Source organism: Mastigoproctus giganteus, chromosome 7, assembly GCF_048544385.1.
Source record: "Mastigoproctus giganteus isolate SK-2022 chromosome 7, ASM4854438v1, whole genome shotgun sequence".
NCBI classification, from domain to species: domain Eukaryota; kingdom Metazoa; phylum Arthropoda; class Arachnida; order Uropygi; family Thelyphonidae; genus Mastigoproctus; species Mastigoproctus giganteus.
In genome coordinates this window covers 89323906-89344952 of record NC_143581.1, presented here as the reverse complement: position 1 = coordinate 89344952, position 21047 = coordinate 89323906, and the positions used below count along the sequence as shown (strand labels likewise).

Sequence of the window (21047 nt, the reverse complement as noted above, 5' to 3'; positions counted from 1 at the left end):
GAGGTGAAAGTGATTCTTGCACTGCTTCCATACGAATGAGCAGCAGCTTGGAAAATAAGATGCGGGATATTTCAGAGACTGCCGGGAGTCATTGGGGTACAAGTAAACACATGGGTTGTGTTAGGGTAGCTAAGAAAAAGAACAGGTGCATGCGTACTTGCGTGTACACCAATGCTAGGAGTTTGGTAAATAAATTTGATGAATTTGAGGTATTGCTCAAAGCATCAAAGGCGGATATTGTTGGGATATCAGACACGTGGTGTCACACAGATATAAGTAATGCAGAACTGGAATTTGGGGAGTACAACATCTACAGAAAGGTTAGACAGGACAGGAAGGGAGGAGGGGTTATGCTATTAGTTAAGAAACACAAAATCCAAGGAAGTGAAGCCAGTCGACATCACTGGACAGTGCAGTGTCCAGTCAGTTTGCTGTGACATAAGCATTGGGAGATCAAAATTGAGAGTAGGAGTGTGCTATAGGCCTAATGACTCTGATGAGTATAATTAGAAACTGTACAGGGAAATAGAGTGGGCCAGTAAATCAGAGGGTCTTATAATGGGGGATTTTAATTTCCCAGATATTGACTGGAATTTGTGAGTTGGTCACTCACACACTAGCAAGGCTTTTGTGGATTTATTGGATGATTGTTTTCTACATCACCATATTTGAGAGGCAACTAGAGGGAGCAACACTCTTGATTTGATTATTAATAGTGATTCTTCATGCATTAAGAATCTGCAGATACAGGAACCACTAGGTGGCAGTGATCACAGTGTGCTGAAGTGGGATTTACTCAAGGAGGTAACTACCATCAGGGGTAAAGGGAAGGATTATTGCTTTCGTAAAGGCGACTATGATGGTCTGAGACAGTATTTAAATTCTATACAGTGGGACCAACTGATGATGTTACCAACAGCAAACTCAAAATGGGAAGCATTCAAAGAACTTATCTTGGAAGGTACTAGGCTTTACATACCAACTAAGGAATACTGTTCAAGGTTCAGGCCTAAATGGATGTCAGATGAACTAATCAGACATATGGCAGAGAAGAAAAATGCATGGGATACATATAAATTAGCATGTGACACAGAAACCTATGGTAGATATAAGGTGGTCTGTAACCAAGTTACAGAGAAGGTTAGGCAGGCAAAGGCAGATAACGAGAAATCTTTGGCAAGGGATGCAAAGAAAAACAGTAAGGAGTTCTTTACTTATGTAAACTCTAGAAGGAAGGGGATGAATCAGATTGGTCCACTTGATATCGATGGTTCAACTGTTCATGATCCTGCTCAGGTAGCTAACAAACTAAATGAATGTTTTGCATCGACATTCACACATGAGGAGTTATTCAGGAAGGGGAATGCCATAGATGAAGTAAACACTGGCAGTGAGCTAGATGATCTTGTAATAACTGAGAGTAAATTGGAGGAGAAATTGTTGAAGATAAATACAAGAAAGGCACCTGGGGTGGATGGGATCTATCCAGTTATATTAAAGGAGGCAGCAAAGGAAGTAAGCAATCCGTTAGCCATAATTATGAGAGCTTCCTTGGGCTCAGGGGAGGTACCCACAGACTGGAGATGTGCAAATGTAACCCAATTCACAAAGATGGATCAAAGGTTGACAAGTATTTATAGATCTGTGAGTTTAACTTCTGTTCCAGGAAAATTAAATGAAGCACTGGTTAAAGAAGCACTGCAGGATCATCTTGACAAGAATTCAGTTATAGCTCAGACACAGCATGGTTTTGTTAAGGGAAGGTCTTGCCTGACCAATTTGATTGGATACTATGATGTAGTCACAAAAGAATAGGATGCAGGGAATAATTTGATATTATATATTTGGATCTTAGAAAGGCTTTTGATACTGTTGCACATGGAAGTCTGATGCACAAATTGGAACAGTGTGGCATTGGTGGCAAATTGTTGCTATGGATAAAGGGATGGTTGAGTGGCAGAAGACAGAGTGGTAATTAATGGACACTGCTCATCGTGGACTAATATTATCAGTGGAGTTCCTCAGGGTTCAGTGTTGGGTCCATTGCTGTTTTCTCTATTTATAAATAATACTGATGATGGTATATCAAGCTTAATGTCCAAGTTTGCAGACGATACAAAGGTTGGCAGGGTTGTTAAGGATGCTACTGACGCTATGCTGCTGCAACAGGATCTGGAAAGGTTGAGCAGATGGGCTGAGAGGTGGCAAATGAAGTTTAACATTGACAAATGTAAAGTACTACATAAGGGAAACAGCAACTCCAGAGCAACATATCAACTCTGTGGTACTACACTGACAGTGGTAGAGAATGAAAAGGACCTGGGGTTAATTGTGCAGGCAGATATGAAGTTCTCTGAACAGTGCAGATGGGCTGCAAGAGTAGCTCATGGTGTCTTATCAATGATATACAGGAATTTTTCTAGCAGGGATAGGAAGGTGATTATTCCCTTGTATAAGGCAATAGTCAGGCCGCACCTTGTATACAGGTCTGGAGGCCTCATTTCAAGAAGGATGTAGAGCTGCTGGAATGAGTACAGAGAAGGGCAACAAGGTTAGTGAACGGAACGAAGGGTTGCTCTTACAAAGAAAGGCTTAAGTTTTGCAAATTACAGTGTCTGGAGACTAGACACCGGCGAGGTGATCTGATAGAGGTGTACAAAGCCTTGAATGGTTTGAGCATTAGCAGAGGCATATGATGCAAGAAAGCAAGCTTATTCAGCATCAGCCAAAAAAACACACACACCACTCCCATTTCACCCCTCCGTTCTTTCGAAATACCTGTCCAGTTGAGATTTAAATTTGTTTAGGCTATCAACTTCAACAACAAGTGATGGAAGTCGGTTCCACCAACCAACCACCCGCTGGCCAAAGGCAAATTTCCGCACATCTATCCGACATCCGTCCTTCCTCAATTTGAATTTATGCCCTCTGAGGTGATTATTCTGAGCAAGATGAAGAATCCCATTGGCATTGAGCATGCTCAAACCATTCAAAGCCTTATACACCTCTATCAGATCACCTCGCTTGTGCCTAGTCTCCAGACTCTGTAATTTGCAAAACTTAAGCCTTTCTTCGTAAGAGCAACCCTTTGTTCCATTCACTAATCTTGTTGCCCTTCTCTGTACCCGTTCCAGCAGCTCTACATCCTTCTTGAAATGAGGCCTCCAGACCTGTATACAGTACTCAAGATGTGGCCTAACCATTGCCTTATACAAGGGAATAATCACCTCCTTATCCCTGCTAGAAAAATTTCTATATATCATCGACAATACACCATGAGCTACTCTTGCAGCCCGTCTGCACTGTCAGAGAACTTCATATCTGCCTGCACAACCACCCCCAGGTCCCTTTCATTCTCTACCACTGTCAGTGTAGTACCACAGAGTTGATACGTTGCTCTGGGGTTGCTGTTTCCCATGTGTAGTACTTTACATTTGTCAATGTTAAACTTCATTTGCCACCTCTCAGCCCATCTGCTCAACCTTTCCAGATCCTGTTGCAGCAGCATAGTGTCAGTAGTGTCCTTGACAACCCTGCCTACCTTTGTATCGTCTGCAAACTTCGACATTAAGCTTGATATACTACCATCAATATCATTTATGAATACAGAAAACAATAATGGACCCAACACTGAGCCCTGAGGGACGCCACTAATAACATTAGTCCACGACAAGCAGTGTCTATTGATTACCACTCTCTGTCTTCTCCCCCTCAGCCACCCCTTTATCCACAGCAGCAATTTGCCTCCAATGTCACACTGTTCCAATTTGTGCAGCAGTCTTCCATGTGCAACAGTATCAAAAGCCTTTCTAAGATCCAAGTATATAATATCAAAGTTATTCCCTGCATCCAGTTCCTTTGTGACTGCATCATAGTATCCAATCAAATTGGTCATTCAAGACTTCCCTTAATAAAACCATGCTGTGTCCGAGCTATAACTGAAGTCTTGTCTAAATGATTCTGCAGTGGTTCTTTAACTAGTGCCTCCATTAATTTTCCTGGAACAGAAGTTAAACTCACAGGTCTATAATTGCTTGTGTCAGCCTTTGATCCTCCTTTGTGAATTGGGGTCACATTTGCACATCTCCAGTCTATGGGTACCTCCCCTGAGTCCAAGGAAGTTCTCATAATTATGGCTAAGGGTTTGCTTACCTCCTCTGCTGCCTCCCTTAATATAACGGGATAGATCCCATCCACCCCAGGTGCCTTTCTTGTGTTTATCTTCAACAATTTCTCCTCCACTCTACTCTCGGTTATTACAAGATTCTCTAGCTTACTGCTAGAGTTGAATACACCTCTGGCTTTCCCCTCGCTAAATAACTCCTCATGTGTGAATGTCGATGCAAAATATTCATTTAGTTTGTTAGCTACCTGAGCAGGATCATCAACAGTTGACCCATCGATATCAAGTGGACCAATCTGATTCATCCCCTTCCTTCTAGAGTTTACATAAGTAAAGAACTCTTTGCTGTTTTTCTTTGCATCCCTTGCCAAAGATTTCTCGTAATCTGCCTTCGCCTGCCTAACCTCCTTTGTAACTTGGTTACATATCAACTTGTATCTATCATAGGCTTCTGTGTCATGTGTTAATTTTTATGTATCCCATGCATGTTTCTTCTCTGCCATATGCCTCATCAGTTCATCTGACATCCATTTAGGCCTAAACCTTGAACAATATTTCTTAGTTGGTATGTAAAGCCTAGTATCTTCTAAGATAAGTTCTTTGAATGCTTCCCATTTTGCATTTGCTGTTGGTAACATCATCAGTTGGTCCCACTGATGATGTTACCAACAGCAATAAGCAGAAAGATAGGTCACTTTCATCATTCTTCTTCAGCTAAAGACAAACTACATGACATACAAAAGACTTTTCATGTATTATACAAGATGTTCAAACAAGATGGAACAGCAGCTATTACGTGTTAAAAAGGCTGCTTGAACTAAAGAAAGCCATAATACTGTACTTTGCAGATAACAATACCAACGCAACAGGACTTATTAATTGCTTGCAGAGGAAGTAGTTCATTTTCTGGAATCAGCTGAAGAAATAACAAAATTGATGTGTCTTGGGAGTGCAAGTATTTCTTACATGATACCTGCTGTAAAATTCCTTTTATCATTCTACTCCAGGGAAGATGCTGAAATTGGTGTGTATGCAACGAAAGCTGAGATGAAGATGGAAATTCAGAAACAATTTTGTTATCTTGAAAGTCAATTACATTGCTACATTGCCACATTTCCAGATTCTGGGTTTAAGGCCAAATTTTCTCAAGTTATGATGTGAAGCAGCAAGTGCAAGCAAAAATATTAAAAATAAAAAATATAAGTGAGAGTACCAATTTTAAATCTGCTTCTGAAAATATTCTGAAAGCATCTCCTTCAAGCAATGCACAAGGCTTCAGTTTGTGGGATGCTTCAATGAAATTGCATCATCACCATTAACCAAATCTTCTAGTCCAAGAGTGGAAGAGGAGGTAAGAGTTTACATTAGTCAGGAACTATTAGAGAGGAAGGAAGACCCAACAACTTGGTGGCAATGCCATCATCAGCAATGCCCTATACTAGCAGAAATTACAAAAAATATCTTGCCTCTCCATCAACCTCAGTTGATTGTTTGTTATTTGGTTTTTAGGAGCATTAGCAACTAAGGCCATATTGCTCCGGGATATGCGGTGGTCATTCCCTGACCTTTTCCGCATCCTCCGTATTTGGTGGTGACGGGCTCGAACCCCGGTCTAATCAAGAAGCGTGTGCTACGCACTGCTGCTCCTTCCCACCTGGCTACAGAGGCGCCTACCTCAGTTGAAAGTGAGTGTCTGTTTAGTATCACAAATGTGCAGTACAGTGACTGTAAGAGCAGTCTAGCAGCTAACAATGCTGAGTTGTTGTTCCTGCACTATAATGTCAAACTTTTAAAATTTGACTACTGATATTTTTTAATGACAAAATTGTAATAATAATTAAATAAATATTTTTTGATGGAATTTCAGATTTATTTACTATCCCAGAAGTTAATTCTATGCCGGTGATATTCGGTATTGGTTTTGGTCAAATTAGCATTAGCATTAGTAGAGGCATTTGATGCAAGAAAGCAAGCTTATGCAGCATCAGCCAAAAAAAAAAAAAAAAAGTAACATAAATAAATAAAAATAACCACTTCCACTTCACCCCTCTGTTCGTTCGAAATACCTGTCCAGCTGAGCCTTAAACTTATTTAGGCTATCAACTTCCACGACAAGGGATGGAAGTCTGTTCCACTCACCAACCACCCGCTGGCTAAAGGCAAATTTCCGCACATCTATCCTACATCTGTCTTTCCTCAATTTGAATTTATGCCCTCTCAGGTGATTTTTCTGAGCTAGAGGAAGAATCCCATCAGCATTGAGCATGCTCAAACCATTCAAGGCTTTGTACACCTCTATCAGATCACCCCGCTGGTGCCTAGTTTCCAGACACTGTAATTTGCAAAACTTAAGCCTTTCTTCGTAAGAGAACCCCTTTGTCCCATTCACCAATCTAGTTGCCCTTCTCTGTACTCGTTCCAGCAGCTCTACATCCTTCCTGAAATGAGGCCTCCAGGCCTGTATACAGTACTCTAGGTGTGGCCTGACCATTGCCTTATACAAGGGAATAATCACCTCCTTATCCCTGCTAGAAAAATTCCTATATATCATTGACAATACACCATGAGCTACTCTTGCAGCTCGTCTGCACTGCTCAGAGAACTTCATATCTGCCTGCACCACCACCCCCAGGTCCCTTTCATTCTCTACCACTGTCAGTGTAGTACCACAGAGTTGATACGCTGCTCTGGGGTTGCTGTTTCCCCATATGTAGTACTTTACATTTGTCAATGTTAAACTTCATTTGCCACCTCGAAGCCCATCTGCTCAACCTTTCCAAATCCTGTTGCAGCAGCATAGTGTCAGTAGTGTCCTTGACAACCCTGCCAACCTTCGTATCGTCTGCAAACTTGGACATTAAGCCTGATATACCATCATCAATATCATTTATAAATACAGAAAACAATAAAGGCCCCAATACTGAACCCTGAGGGACTCCACTAATAACATTAGTCCACGATGAGCAGTGTCCATTGATTACCACTCTCTGTCTTCTCCCCCTCAACCACCCCTTTATCCATAGCAGCAACTTGCCTCCAATGCCACACTGCTCCAATTTGTGCAGCAGTCTTCCATGTGCAACAGTATCAAAAGCCTTTCTAAGATCCAAGTATAAAATATCAAAGTTATTCCCTGCATCCAGTTCTTTTGTGACTGCATCATAGTATCCAATCAAATTGGTCAGGCAAGACTTCCCCTTAACAAAACCATGCTGTGTCCTAGCTATAACTGAAGTCTTGTCTAGATGATCCTGCAGTGCTTCTTTCACCAGTGCCTCCATTAATTTTCCGGGAACAGAAGTTAAACTCACAGGTCTATAATTACTTGTGTCAGCCTTTGATCCCCCTTTGTGAATTGGGGTCACATTTGCACATCTCCAGTCAATGGGTACCTCCCCTGAGTCCAAGGAAGCTCTCATAATTATGGCTAAGGGTTTGCTTACCTCCTTTGCTGCCTCCTTTAATATAACTGGATAGATCCCATCCACCCCAGGTGCCTTTCTTGTGTTTATCTTCAACAATTTCTCCTCCACTTTGCTCTCAGTTATTACAAGATTCTCTAGCTTACTGCTAGAATTGAATACACCTCTGGCATTCCCCTCGCTGAATAACTCCTCATGTGTGAATGTCGATGCAAAATATTCATTTAGTTTGTTAGCTACCCGAGCAGGGTCATCAACAGTTGACCCATCGATCTCAAGTGGACCAATCTGATTCATCCCCTTCCTTCTAGAGTTTACATAAGTAAAGAACTCTTTGCTGTTTTTCTTCGCATCCCTTGCCAAGGATCTCTCGTAATCTGCCTTCGCCCCTAACCTCCTTTGTAACTTGGTTACAGATCAACTTGTATCTATCATAGGCGTCCGTGTCACGTGTTAATTTGTATGTATCCCATGCATTTTTCTTCTCTGCCATATGCCTCATTAGTTCATCTGACAACCATTTAGGCCTAAACCTTGAACAATATTTCTTAGTTGGTATGTAAAGCCTAGTAGCTTCCACGATAAGTTCTTTGAATGCTTCCCATTTTGAATTTGCTGTTGGCAATATCATCAGTTGATCCCACTGTATAGAATTTAAATACTGTCTCAGTCCATTGTAGTCGCCTTTACGAAAGCAATACCCCTTCCCTTTACCCCTAATGGTAGTTACCTCTTTGAGTAACTCCCACTTCAGCACACTGTGATCACTGCCACCAAGTGGTTCATTTATCTGCAGATTCTTAATGCATGAAGAATCACTACTGATAATCAAATCAAGAGTATTACTCCCTCTAGTTGCCTCCCGAACATGCTGATGTAGAAAACAATCATCCAATAAATCCACAAACGCCTTGCTACTGTGTGAGTGACCAGCCCCCAAATTCCAGTCAATATCTGGGAAATTAAAATCCACCATTATAAGACTCTCTGATTTACTGGCCCACTCTATTTCTCCGAACAGTTTCTTATTATACTCATCAGAGTCATTAGGCCTATAGCACACTCCTACTCTCAATTTTGATCTCCCAATGCTTATGTCACACCAAACTGACTCGACACTGCACTGTCCAGCGATGTCGACTGGCTTCACTTCCTTGGATTTTATGTGTTTTTTAACTAATAGCATAACCCCTCCTCCCTTCCTATCCTGTCTATCCTTTCTGTAGACATTGTACTCCCCAAATTCCAGTTCTGCATTTCTTATATCTGTGTGACACCACGTCTCTGAAATCCCCACAATATCTGCCTTTGATGTTTTGAGCAATACCTCAAATTCATCAAATTTATTTACTAAACTCCTAGCATTGGTGTACACACAAGTATACATGTACCTGTTCTTTTTCTTAGCTACCCTAACACAACCCATGTGTTTACTTGTACCCCAATGATTCCCAGCAGTCTCTGAAATATCCTGCATCTTATTTTCCAGGCTGCGGCTCATTCCAATAGAAGCAGTGCAAGAATCACTTTCACCTCTGCCAGTGGCTACTGTTAATCTATTAGTCCTTGTATCCCCCCAATCTAGCAGTTTTCCGACCCACCTAACATTGCCTCGATAGCATCAGCAAACATTCTTGCACCCTTTCTATTTAAGTGTATCCCATCCCTGTAGATTGATTTTATTGATTGATTGAAATATTGATTTTAAAACTCAATTTTAAAACACATTTGGCACTAACCCAAAATATGTATTCGGTGCACCTCTAGAAATCATGGGATACCTACCTAGCAACAGGCAGTCACACAGTGAGGCATTAAGTACACTACTTCACAAAAGCATTCCACAGGTATTTCCATTCATTCTTGCTGTGTGGGTGGAAATAACAGTGAAAATAATGTTGTCTATAACAGTGGTCTCAAAAGTGGGATGCGCAAGATAATCCTTAATAAATCAATATTTATTAATTACAAAAACTTTAGTTTTTCAAAACGTAATTGAAAATAAAAATTATAAATATATGTTTTATTTAATACTTCAATAGGCGCCTCCGTAGCCAGGTGGGAAGAAGCAGCAGTGCGTAGCATAGGCTTCTTGATTAGACCGGGGCTCGAGCCCGTCACCACCAAATACAGAGGATGCGGAAAGGTCAAGGAATGACCACCGCATATTCCCGGAGCAATATGGCCTTAGTTGTTAATGCTCTTAAAAACCAAAAAACAAACAAACATCAATACTTCAATATACGGCTTTATTTCATCATGGCATTGATCATTTACGTTCAAGTACATGCATTTTGAATTGAACTTCAATTTAATTTTGTACTTTTTTATTTGTCATCTTTTAAAATTATGTGATTTTATAAATGTAATTTTAGATATAATGCCTTCCATATACACGATTTATAAATAAAAAAACATATTAAACTTATATATTTAATTTTTTATTCTGGGATGGCCACTAGTCCTTTTAAGTAAAATAAGGTTGGAGAACACTGGTCAATAATTCTGTTGCATTCCTAGGTGGAAGATCCAAAGACCACAGCACTGTCCACAATTAGATGTTATTCAGGAAATGGCATATTCCCAATACACTCTTGATACTGTTGAATGGAGATGGTGCAATTTCTGTACCACCTCTGCGATAGTGACCCATACATCGGACACCCACTATCACCCTCCTCTTTCAAAGTCAGTTAACTCAACATTTATCCACACTGACATTGAGTTACAATCTACGTGAATGCAGTGCACCTATATACTTGCTAAGCGGTGAGTTAGTACACTAGCGAGAGGGGTGACAGCATCGTGTTGCCAAGGAACCGCACAAATTCTGTTCTTTCAGTGCATATTACAGAAATATGCAAGTAAACTGTTTAATGCCCTTCAGTTTGACATTAGATGGGCTGAACAGTTTACTCGCTACTTATGTGATATATATTATAAGGTCCATCCTCAAGGTGGCAGAGGACCTGGAGTAATGCAATTACCACAGTAACTGCATTATTCCAGTGCCCCACAATCTTGGAGCCTGAAGCAAGAGTACTACGGTGAATACAGCCTTGTTTTGAGGTAGTGTTAGATGATTCAGAAAACTTCTAGCTTGCGGAAATATTCAAAAACTGTAATTTAATTTAAAGGAATGGAACTATAGAGCAAATCCAGCAATGATTTCTTCAGGGTTGCTCATGCTCAAACAATCTTCATAATAGTTATTATGAAGTTATCGAAGGAACTGGATACCATGAATAATTCTGACTTTATATACAGGGTGACTCAAAAATATTGGTACAAACGTTTAGGGGAGGTAGGTAACATCTAAAGGAATGTGAATCGCATAGGAACCCATAACCGGAAACGTCACCGTAAGTCGGTAGACAGCGCGGTAGTCGCCGCACGAAGAGCATGCATCGATATACGAACTGTGAGCTGGCAGACATGCACCTAGTGTATGGATTAGCAGAGGGCAATGGACGAGCCACTCAACAAATTTATGGAGAACGCTTCTCAGACAGACATGTACCAGACCACCGTTTGTTTGCGAGTGTGCATCAAAATTTGTGCGATTATGGGTCATTTAGAGGTAACAGGAATAGTGCAGGCAGACCACGTTCGACACGAACTCTCGCCATGAAAGAAAGTGTGTTGAATGCTATCTAGAATAATCCTACTACCAGCAAACGTGCCATTGCCTCTGCCTTAGGAGTGTCTCATTGCAGTGTACAGCGTATCTAGCACGATGATTCCTTACACCCCTTTCATCTCCAAAGGGTTCAATTACTGCTCCCACAAGATCATCCTGCACGTGTGGCTTTTGCGCGGTGGTTTCTCCAAGAAAATGTTCAAGATTTGAATTTTCCAGCCTGTTTTGTTCACGGATGAGGCTTATTTCATGTGTGGGCTCACAACAACCCATACAGTGTGTGCCCCCATACAACACAACATCACTTTGCAATAAATGTGTGGGCATGGGCAGGTATGGTCGGTGACTGCTAAGTTGGCCCATACCTGTTACCATCCCGCATGAACTCCGCTAAATATTGGATCTTTCTTGAACAAGTTCTACCAGGGTTGCTTCATGATGTTCCAGCAAACGTGAGATGCAACATTTGGTTTCAACATGACGGGACGCCTGCCCATTATGGAAGGTGTGTTCGTGACCATTTGAACAGGCGTTTTGCGCGTCGATGGATTGGCCATGGTGGACCAGTTGCCTGGCCCCCACACTCACCTGATTTATAGAGCCTTGATTTCTTTCTGTTGGGGGCCCTCAAATCTATTGTGTATGAATCGCCTGTGGAGATGGAAATGGATCTCGTGGCGAGACTTGTCTGCGCTGCTGCTACTGTCAAAAACTCCAGGTGTGTTCAACCGTGTCCGCCAATCCATGCTGCATCGGTGTCAGGCATGCATCGCGTCTCATGGTGGAACCTTGGAGCATCTGTTGTAACATCATGAAATGCATCCATCTCGTACTCCATTGTTAATATTATGTCAAATAAATGTTTGCCACTAATTACTATCTTGTTCCATTTCTGCTTCCTGTGCTTCTGCTACTACTTTCCCGTTACGTTTCTGGTTATCGTTTCCTATGAGATTCACATTCCTCTAGATGTTACCTACCTCCCCTAAAGTTTGTACCAATATTTTTGAAACACCCTGTATAATTAGATTTCAGTAAAGCTTTTGATGATTTAATAGCAGTCATAAGCAGAAGTAAAACTAATTCTCCAATTCTTTATATATTGGAACAGGCAATATCCCAGAAAGTTCTTGAGAAAGGCTAAGAAGTTAGGTACTAAGAACACAAACAGGTGCACATATTTTTGCTTATACACTAGTTCCAGGAGTAGAGTAAACAAAAACTGTTCAGATTGTTATATATAAACAAGTAATATAAAAAAAAAATTTTTAAAGTCAATTCCTACTTAGGTCAACAAAGAAAAATTTTATTTTAGTTACTTTTTATTAAATAATTACAATTAATATAAATATGTATATACATGACAGAATCACAATATTAAGTGGCAAAATAGAAAGCGAATTTCCTTGCAATTTTCCATTTTCCTTTCTATATATGGTGTTGGACTATTATTTTTATTCACATGTTTCATTTTCCATTTTGTTCCCTCCTTGACTCAGACTAGAACCCAGAATGAAAAAAGAATCTGAAAAAGAAATTTTTTTTCCAGCAATCTACACGCTTCGCCACTGATGGTATTTATTCCTAAATTTATATCCTGCTAAATATCTTATATAAGAGAAATTTTTTCTCCCATATAAAACTAAAATTAATTAATTAAATTTAATTAATGAATTAATATTTGAAAAAACCGTATTAACATCAAGTGTCATCCACTACAAGTTTAAAAAAATGTATTTGAACTTGGGTGGATGAATAACAAAAATTTATAAAAAAATTATTGATTTTCACAAGAATTGAACTCGCATTCTTCACCTTCACGTGAAAAATACTGAAATCCTTGCATTTTACCGATTGAGCTACTGCTTGTTGATTTCAATTTTATTCCTAAATTTATATTATAGAAATTTTTTCTCCCATATAAAACTAAAATTAATTAATTAAATTTAATTAATGAATTAATATTTGAAAAAACTGTATTAACATCAAGTGTCATCCACTACAAGTTTAAAAAAATTTTATTTGAACTTGAGTGGATGAATAAAAAGTATTTTATTAACGATTGAAAATTTGAACAAGATATATAAATACAGTATATATAGGGAGAGTGTGAACTAATAGTAGGAATTAAATTAGAGCAATGTGCCATTAGATGCAAGTTACAAAGATGGATAAACTGGTGGTAAGTGATTCATAGCTGGCATAGCTGCCATCTCACAGAATTTCTGAAAGAGAATCCGTCACGTTTACTAGATTTCACTCTTCTCCATCTCATCATCGTAATATAGTCGGAGACAAAGTTTCCATCTTTTTTCCGCCCCCTCAATGTGGCTTTTCTCCATCTCACCATTGTGATATAGTTGGTGACGAAGTTTCTATCTTTATTGCAAAAGCTTAGCTTTTCGCCACAAATATAATAAAACTGTTTGGATTTTTTTTTTTTTTTCTGCTCATTTTCATTAACAAATTAACCATCAGAGGTACTGTGGTAGACTATGTCGCAAAAATGTAAACATGCAATAACCTGTCTTTATATTCATGAATTTCATAGTGCTTTTACAAAGTACTATGAATTCTTATAAAGTACTATGTACAGACTATTTTTACAGGGATAGGAAATGCTTAAATAGAAGGGGTGCAAGGATATTTGCTGATGCTACGAAGACACTGTTAGGCAAATCAGAGAAAGCAACCAGCATGGAAAGCAAAGCTTGGGGATTCAAGCCCTACTATTGGTACATCATGAACAAGTAAATATATGGGCTGTGTCGGGGTAACTAAGAATAGGTACACGAATACTAGCATGTACACTAATGCTAGGAACAAGCATAGTAAATAAATTTGATGAATTTGAAACACTAAGTCATAAAAAGCAGACATAGCTGGGATATCAGAAACAGTATCACTCAGATATAGGAGATTCAGAATTTGAATAGAGGTGTACAATGTGTACAGAAAGGCCAGGAGGGGTGAGGAGTAAGGGTTTATGCTCTTAGTTAAGAAACATTAAACCTAAGGCAGTGCATCCAGTCAACATGGGTAGCCAGTGCAATGCCGAGTCAGTTTGATGTTGGTTGGCATGTTGTTTAAGGGCACAAAGACTGCTAAGGCCATATTGTGCCTTCAGTTTGATGTGACATAATAACTGGGAAAACAAAGGGTTAGGAGTGTGTTATGGGACTAATTACTGTGATGAGTGTAACAAACAGCTACACAGAAAAATAGCATGGACCAGTAAATCATAATGCCTTATAATGGGGGATTTTAACTTTCCAGATATTAACTGGAACTTGTGGGTTGGTCACTAACACACCTTTGTGTGTTAATGACCAACTTTTGCAAGACTTTTGTAAATTTATTGGACAGCCATTTTCTACAGCAGCATATTAGAGAGATAACAAGAAGAAGCAATACTCCTGCTCTTGTTATCGGCAGCAACTCTTCATTCATTGAGAATCTGGAGGCAAAAGATCCACTGGGTAGTAGTGATTGATCACAGTGTACTGACGTGAGATTTACTTAAAGACAACATCGGGGTAAAGTGAAGGGGTTTAGCAACAGTGACTACAGTAGTCTCAGACAGTTTTTAAATACTATGCAGTGAGACCAACTGATGACATTACCCACGGCATACAGTAAATGATAATCATTTAGGGAAGTAATCCCTAGTGACTACTAAAGTTTGCATACCAAATTGTATCACCTGAAAAATTATCAGGTAATACAGAGCTCATGATAGATATAAACTACAGGAACTCCCTGGCTTATGTAATACTCGACTTACGGAAATTTGACTTTTCGTAAGTTTTTGCCAGCCAGTGCAAACTTAAAAAAATTATGGAAGCATATTTCGCATTCCATAGGAATGCAAAATCTGAAAATCTATCGTGAAAAATTGCAATGTGAACCCAACAACACATTTTGTTTTTTTTGTAATTCGTTCCAAGACCTCGGAAGTTGAAATTTTCGCTATATAACTGTTATTTATCTCTCTAAAAGGTCATTTTTATAATGGAAATTACACTACAGTTTCAATGTTATCATATGTTCCATTATAAGAATCAATTTTGAACGCATTTGTGATATTTTTCTATCAGGGACATAGACACATATCTGGAGGTCACTGCCATAAAACAATTTGCACTTTCCACTTATAAACAGGTAGTAAACTCAATCTTATTGCATTTGCGATAATATCAATAACTGGAATTCTGTGGGTTTTTACATTACAGTATTATGGTAAAATGAGTTCCCCTTCACTGAAATCCTCAATCATATAAAAAACAAATAAATTTTCAGAATCTTCTCTTCATTCCTATTTACTTATTACAAAGGTGAAGGGAAACGGACCAATGGAAAGTGCAAGTGCTCGCAGTGCTAGGAAACGAACAAAATTGATTAAGAAATGATGTTGAGAGATGCCTGTGATATTGCACTACTTCGAATATCATGGCAACTCATTGTGAAGGTATTCACAATATGAGATATAACTTAAAACGATGCCGCCTTAAAAATTTTCTGTTTATTCAGAAATGGCTGTGTATTATGATGCTATAGCACTTAATATATACATAGTCGAAATGAAGATGATTAATTAAGAAGTAGAAAGCAGGACAAGGTTTGTCACCTGTTGCATGGAATTAGGTCTCGCTGCTTCAACAGTGAATGCTATTTTAAGGGAAAGTGCGCGTATAAAAGAACATGCTAAAGGATCAATGCATTTAAGATTAACAGTGATCACAAAACAGCGTTCAGGTGCTATGTCGAAGATGGAAAAGCTATTAACAATATGAATGGAAAATCAAATTCAGAATCAAGTGATCCTGAGTCCAATAGCCATTCAAGCAAAAGCAAGAAGTATTTATGAAAATATTAAGGATAAGTATACAGCAAACTCCAAGCCAAGTTCGTGGCAAGCAATGGGTGGTTTAATAGGTTCAAGCATCAGGCTGGTTTCCAAAATGTGTTGGGAAAAAACCCCTTCTAAATCTCCACAGCCCTCAACTTCTGCAGCGGTGTGCTTGTCAGCTGGAGAGTTAATTCTGGCAACGATGCTCGAAAGGTAAAACTTGCTGACATTATGCCCGTCTCTTCTCTCTTTCTGTAATTTTATAATTTTGAAATTTTTTTAATTTTGTACACTTTTGCAATTTTTCCTGCACACGAGATAAAAAATTGAATAAATTGAAAAAATTCTATTTACATGTTCGTCGAACATTTCTTTTTTGCTTCAATCAAATTCAACATGCATAGTTGCAAGTGCTGCATAAGCATTTAGGGAAATTCCAACTTACATAGTGTTCCACGGATTGCAACCCTTACATAAGTCGGGGAGTGGCTGTAGTCTATAATCAAGTCAAAAAGGAGCTTAGCAAGCAAGATTACGAGAAGCAAAGAACACAAAGAAAAACAGCAAAGACTTCTTATTTTTATTAACAGTAGAAGAAAGGGACTGAATTACATTGGCCCACTTTCTGTCACTGGTTTAACTGTAGATATTCTGCTCCACATGCTAACAAATTGAATAGGTATTTGAAGGGGAAAGTGGAAAAGAAATTGTGGAAGCCAGACTTAAAAAAGGCATCTGTGGTGGATGGTATCTATCCAATTATGTTAAATTTGGCTAAAAAGGGTGGTAAGCAAACACTCAGCCATAATTATGGGAGCAGCATTAGATTAAGGGGAGGTTCTTAAGGACTGAAGATGTGCAAATGTATCCCCAAATTGCGAAGGGGAATATAGGAGTAATTACATACCTATAATTACATACCTATTAGCTTAACTTATGTTCCAAGGAAAATAATGGAGTCACTGGTTAATAAAGTAATGCAGAACCACCTAGACAGGAACTCAATTATACTGTGATTACAATTGCAGCACAGATTTGCCAGATATTTTTCAAGGTTATCTAATTTCTGACCTCTGTCATAATGAAATGTAAACAATACAGTCAATGAAGAAAGAAAAAGATATCCCACATTCTTTGTATTAGCCAAATAAATGCAAACAAGCTACCACATTTTGCTGCACTGGCCAAAAAAATAAATAAATAATAAACCATAAAATAAAATATAAAAGATATAATAAATAACTAAATAGAGATCAAAATGATGCATAAAATAAATAATAAAAATATATAAAAATAAAAATTAAAAAAATAAAGAATTATGTCTCCTTCCTCACATAGGTAACTATCCATCTGATCTTTGAATTTTTCCCTGCTATCAGCTTCAACTAACCATGAAGTTAACCTATTCTAGTTAACAACTTGCTAGCTAAAATAGTTTTCTATGGTTCGATCTAAATCTCCTTTCCCGTAACTTGAATTTATGGCCCCTAGTTCTGGTGTCATTTATAAGTGATACTTCACATTGAACATTTTTCTGTCCCCTCTCAGCACCTTAAACACCTAAATCAAGTTCCCTGTAAGGTGATTACTTACAAAACTTTTCAGTCCACACATTCAAAGCCTTTCCTCATATGAGTGCACTTTGGCAAACCTCACCAAACAGGTTGCCTGTCTATGGACTCTTTAAAGAAGCCTGATATCTTTTGTTAGGTGTAGTCCTCATACTTACAGTATTTCAAGTGCCTCATAAAACAAGATTATGACCTCACTATCTCTATTAGTGATAGACATAATCGAGAGACCTTAATCGATTTGTTCCATTATGGCAAATCAGTGATTGTTTTGATTATACTTGTATCAATCAAATGATTCATTTTATTATGGAAAATCATTCAAATGATATCATTTGATTTTATCGCATAAATGATATAATCGAATTATATCATTCAAATGATACGATTCAATCATTTCATTTGGGAATATCATTAAAATGATATTCATTTACATCATTTGCACATTATAATTAAATTATATCATTTGATTATTTCATTTGATCATTGAAATCCCTACATTACAGAAATTATTCTATAATGGCCATCACTAATTCCTACAAGGTAATGTTCAATAAATATCAATAGGACACCATGAGCTTTCCTGGCTGACTGTCTACATCGCTCTAAGAACTTCATGTTAAACCAAAATAATAATTCCCAAATCCCTCTCTTCTCCTACTGTTTTAAATTTAATTCAAACCCCACCATGTGGGTAAGTTATTTTGCGGTTACTATTTCCTAATGCAAGACCTTGCATTTTTCTGCATTCAAACTTAGCTGCCACTCCTCTGAACCTTTTTGCAGCCTGTCCAAATTATCCTGAAGGGGCAGTGCTTAGTGCTATGATTAACCACTCTCCCTATCTTCACATAATCTGCAAATTTTGACATCTCACACTTTCATTTCTAAAAAACAGAAACTTTCTTTCTATAATACAAGAATAAACAATTAACTGAGGTAACAGTGTAATCATTTATTCAAAGTTCCAATAAAAATAACAAATAGTTCCTTCTCCAACAAATTAACAAGGTGATTTTTGGTTATTCCCTTCTATTTCTGACACTCTCTCTCTCTCTCTCAGGATAACTCAGAATTTTTTTTTTTTTTTTTTGGCTGGTGCAGCATAAGCCTCAGGCTTCCTTGCACCATATGGCTAATAACAATAATAACCCTTAACTGAAATTCTTCCTGTCCTGCACAATCCCCTATTTGGAAGCCTGTGATGAAAACCAATATGCTAACCACATGGACTACCACCAGTGAAAAGCTTACTACACCGGGGATTGACAACCACTTCCACTACATGAGACACTCTAAAAATAACCTAGGTCTTAAAATCAAACTAGACCTGGTAGTATGGTAGTTCTACAGCTTATTATTATTAGTCATGTGGTACAAGGAAGCCTGAGGCTTATGCTCCACCAGCCAAAAAAAAAAAAAAATTTCCCCAGCAACCAACAGACAGAGAGCAGCAGAAAGGAATCACCAAGAAAGAGAATAATATCCAGCTTAGTACCCTGGGTTTGCCATATGAGCTCTACCACTTTTGCAAACAAATAGTGGAGTACAATATTTAATAAGTTTAATATTAATATAAAAACAAATTTGGAAATACCTACATAAACAATGCTATTAGCTTAGCGAAAAAATGTGGGTATATTTTTATTCCTATGAACAAGGTTCAATCATTTGCCGCTTACCAGCTTGAAGGACAACGTTGAGAACAGAATATTTCGGAATAGATTTCTTAATACAACAGCCAACTCATTTGGCAAAATTAAAGGAATATAACTTAAAATTGAGGTGCTTTTTCTCTCTCTCTCTCCGTTTTTTTTAAATTAATAATGCAGCTTATTGCAACAAAAATTGAAATAACTTCTTAATTAAAACAACAGTCCCCAACATAGTACGATTTGTAGTTCACTTCTGAGTTCTGAGTGGTTTTCATTCAGTGTATGAGCACAACAGCGTCCCCAAAGGAGCGAATGATTTACATTAAACAGAAAACCGTTGTTTTGAGAATTTAAAAAATCTCTAATGAAGTTCCATTCTGAATAAAACGTGGTTTTAAGAGTTATATTCTAAATAAACGGGATTTTCAAATAAGTAACTTCGTTTCCCAGTTTTTTCAAAAACGAAGCTAAAACAAGTTTTAAACTAAATAGTGTCTCCCGTTCATATCAAGATACTTGAGGGTGTGACTAATTACATATTGCACTTCTATTCTCTGGAATAAGGGGGTCACATCTGGTGAGTATGGGCTTGGAATACCCAGGCTCCTGAATAGGTTATCATCATTCTTCTCTGTCTCTCAGGGTAACTCGGGAATTTTTTTTGGCTGGTGCAACATAAGCCTCCGGCTTACTCGCACCATATGGTTAATAATAATAATAATAATAATAATAATAGAAACAATAAATGAGAGTAACACCAGACAACGAAGATAGAAATATGGCAAACAAGACACTACAATGACCTCCATCAAGATCACATCGACACCATTGCTTCGAATGCATGGCACACACAAGCGGGACGCTCTTCTCCGGGACTGAAGGATTCATGCTGGCCATCCAAGAACAGGTAATCAACACCAGAAACTATAGAAAATACATCTCAAAGGAGCTCGGAATGTCAGATGACACATGTCGACGATGCCACCTGGCCTCAGAAACGATCCAACACATCACTGCGGGGCGCAATGTGAACACACAGACTGAAAAGACTCATAAACACGAGCCAGGATAATACATCAGAAGCTAGCAAGGAAATACCAGTTGACCAAAGAAAGTGTACCATACTACAAGTACAAACCGCAGGCAGTACTAGAGACCCCAACTCACAAGCTGTACTGGGATCGCGGCATAACGACGGATAAGATCATCCCGCACAACAGACCGGACATAACCCTTGTGGATAAGACAGAAAAGGCTACCTACCTGATTGACATAGCGGTGCCGAACACTAGCAAGGTCCAGAAAAACAACGAGGAAAAAATTAGGCAGTACACGAATTTCAGACATGAAATCAAAGAGATGTGGATTATGCAAGAAGAATTAGCCATCCCAATCATCGTGTCAACCACCGGTATGGTACCAAACAATTTACATGGCAGCCTAGGAGCAATAGGTCTCCAAGAGAACACCTACAACAACTCCAGAAACTCACAATCCTGAACACCTGGAGAACAGTCACAGATTTCCTCAACCGACAGTAACAACAGACATTACAACCACCCTGTCCTCTGTATTTGGTAGTAATATCCGAGACGGAGTGGAACACTCCCCCCCCCCCAATCAGGGAGAAATAATATAAGAACAACAACAATAATAATAGTAGTAATAGTAAAAGTAAAGGCATGAGATGCAAGAAAGCAAGCGCATGAGCTTATATAGAATCAGACAAAAAAAAATTAAACAAATCCATTCCCCCTAACAGTTTATTCAGTTCCTCCTTGACTTTA

The 21047-nt window shown here is 38.5% G+C and overlaps 1 protein-coding gene across 3 annotated transcripts in view; it reads right to left on the bottom strand.

Moving 5' to 3' along the window:
- Prp31 (pre-mRNA processing factor 31) overlaps positions 1–19399 on the bottom strand; it is a 262750-nt gene extending 243351 nt beyond the window's left edge. Inside the window, exon 1 of one of the 3 annotated variants that reach the window (XM_090376998.1) lies at positions 19207–19399. The gene's annotated coding sequence lies outside the window, so the exon portion shown is untranslated. Of the gene's footprint in view, positions 1–9330; positions 9390–19206 lie in introns of those variants that run through there. The other 2 variants (XM_090376999.1, XM_090377001.1) reach the window with 2 other exon arrangements.
- Positions 19400–21047: the final 1648 nt, after the last annotated feature.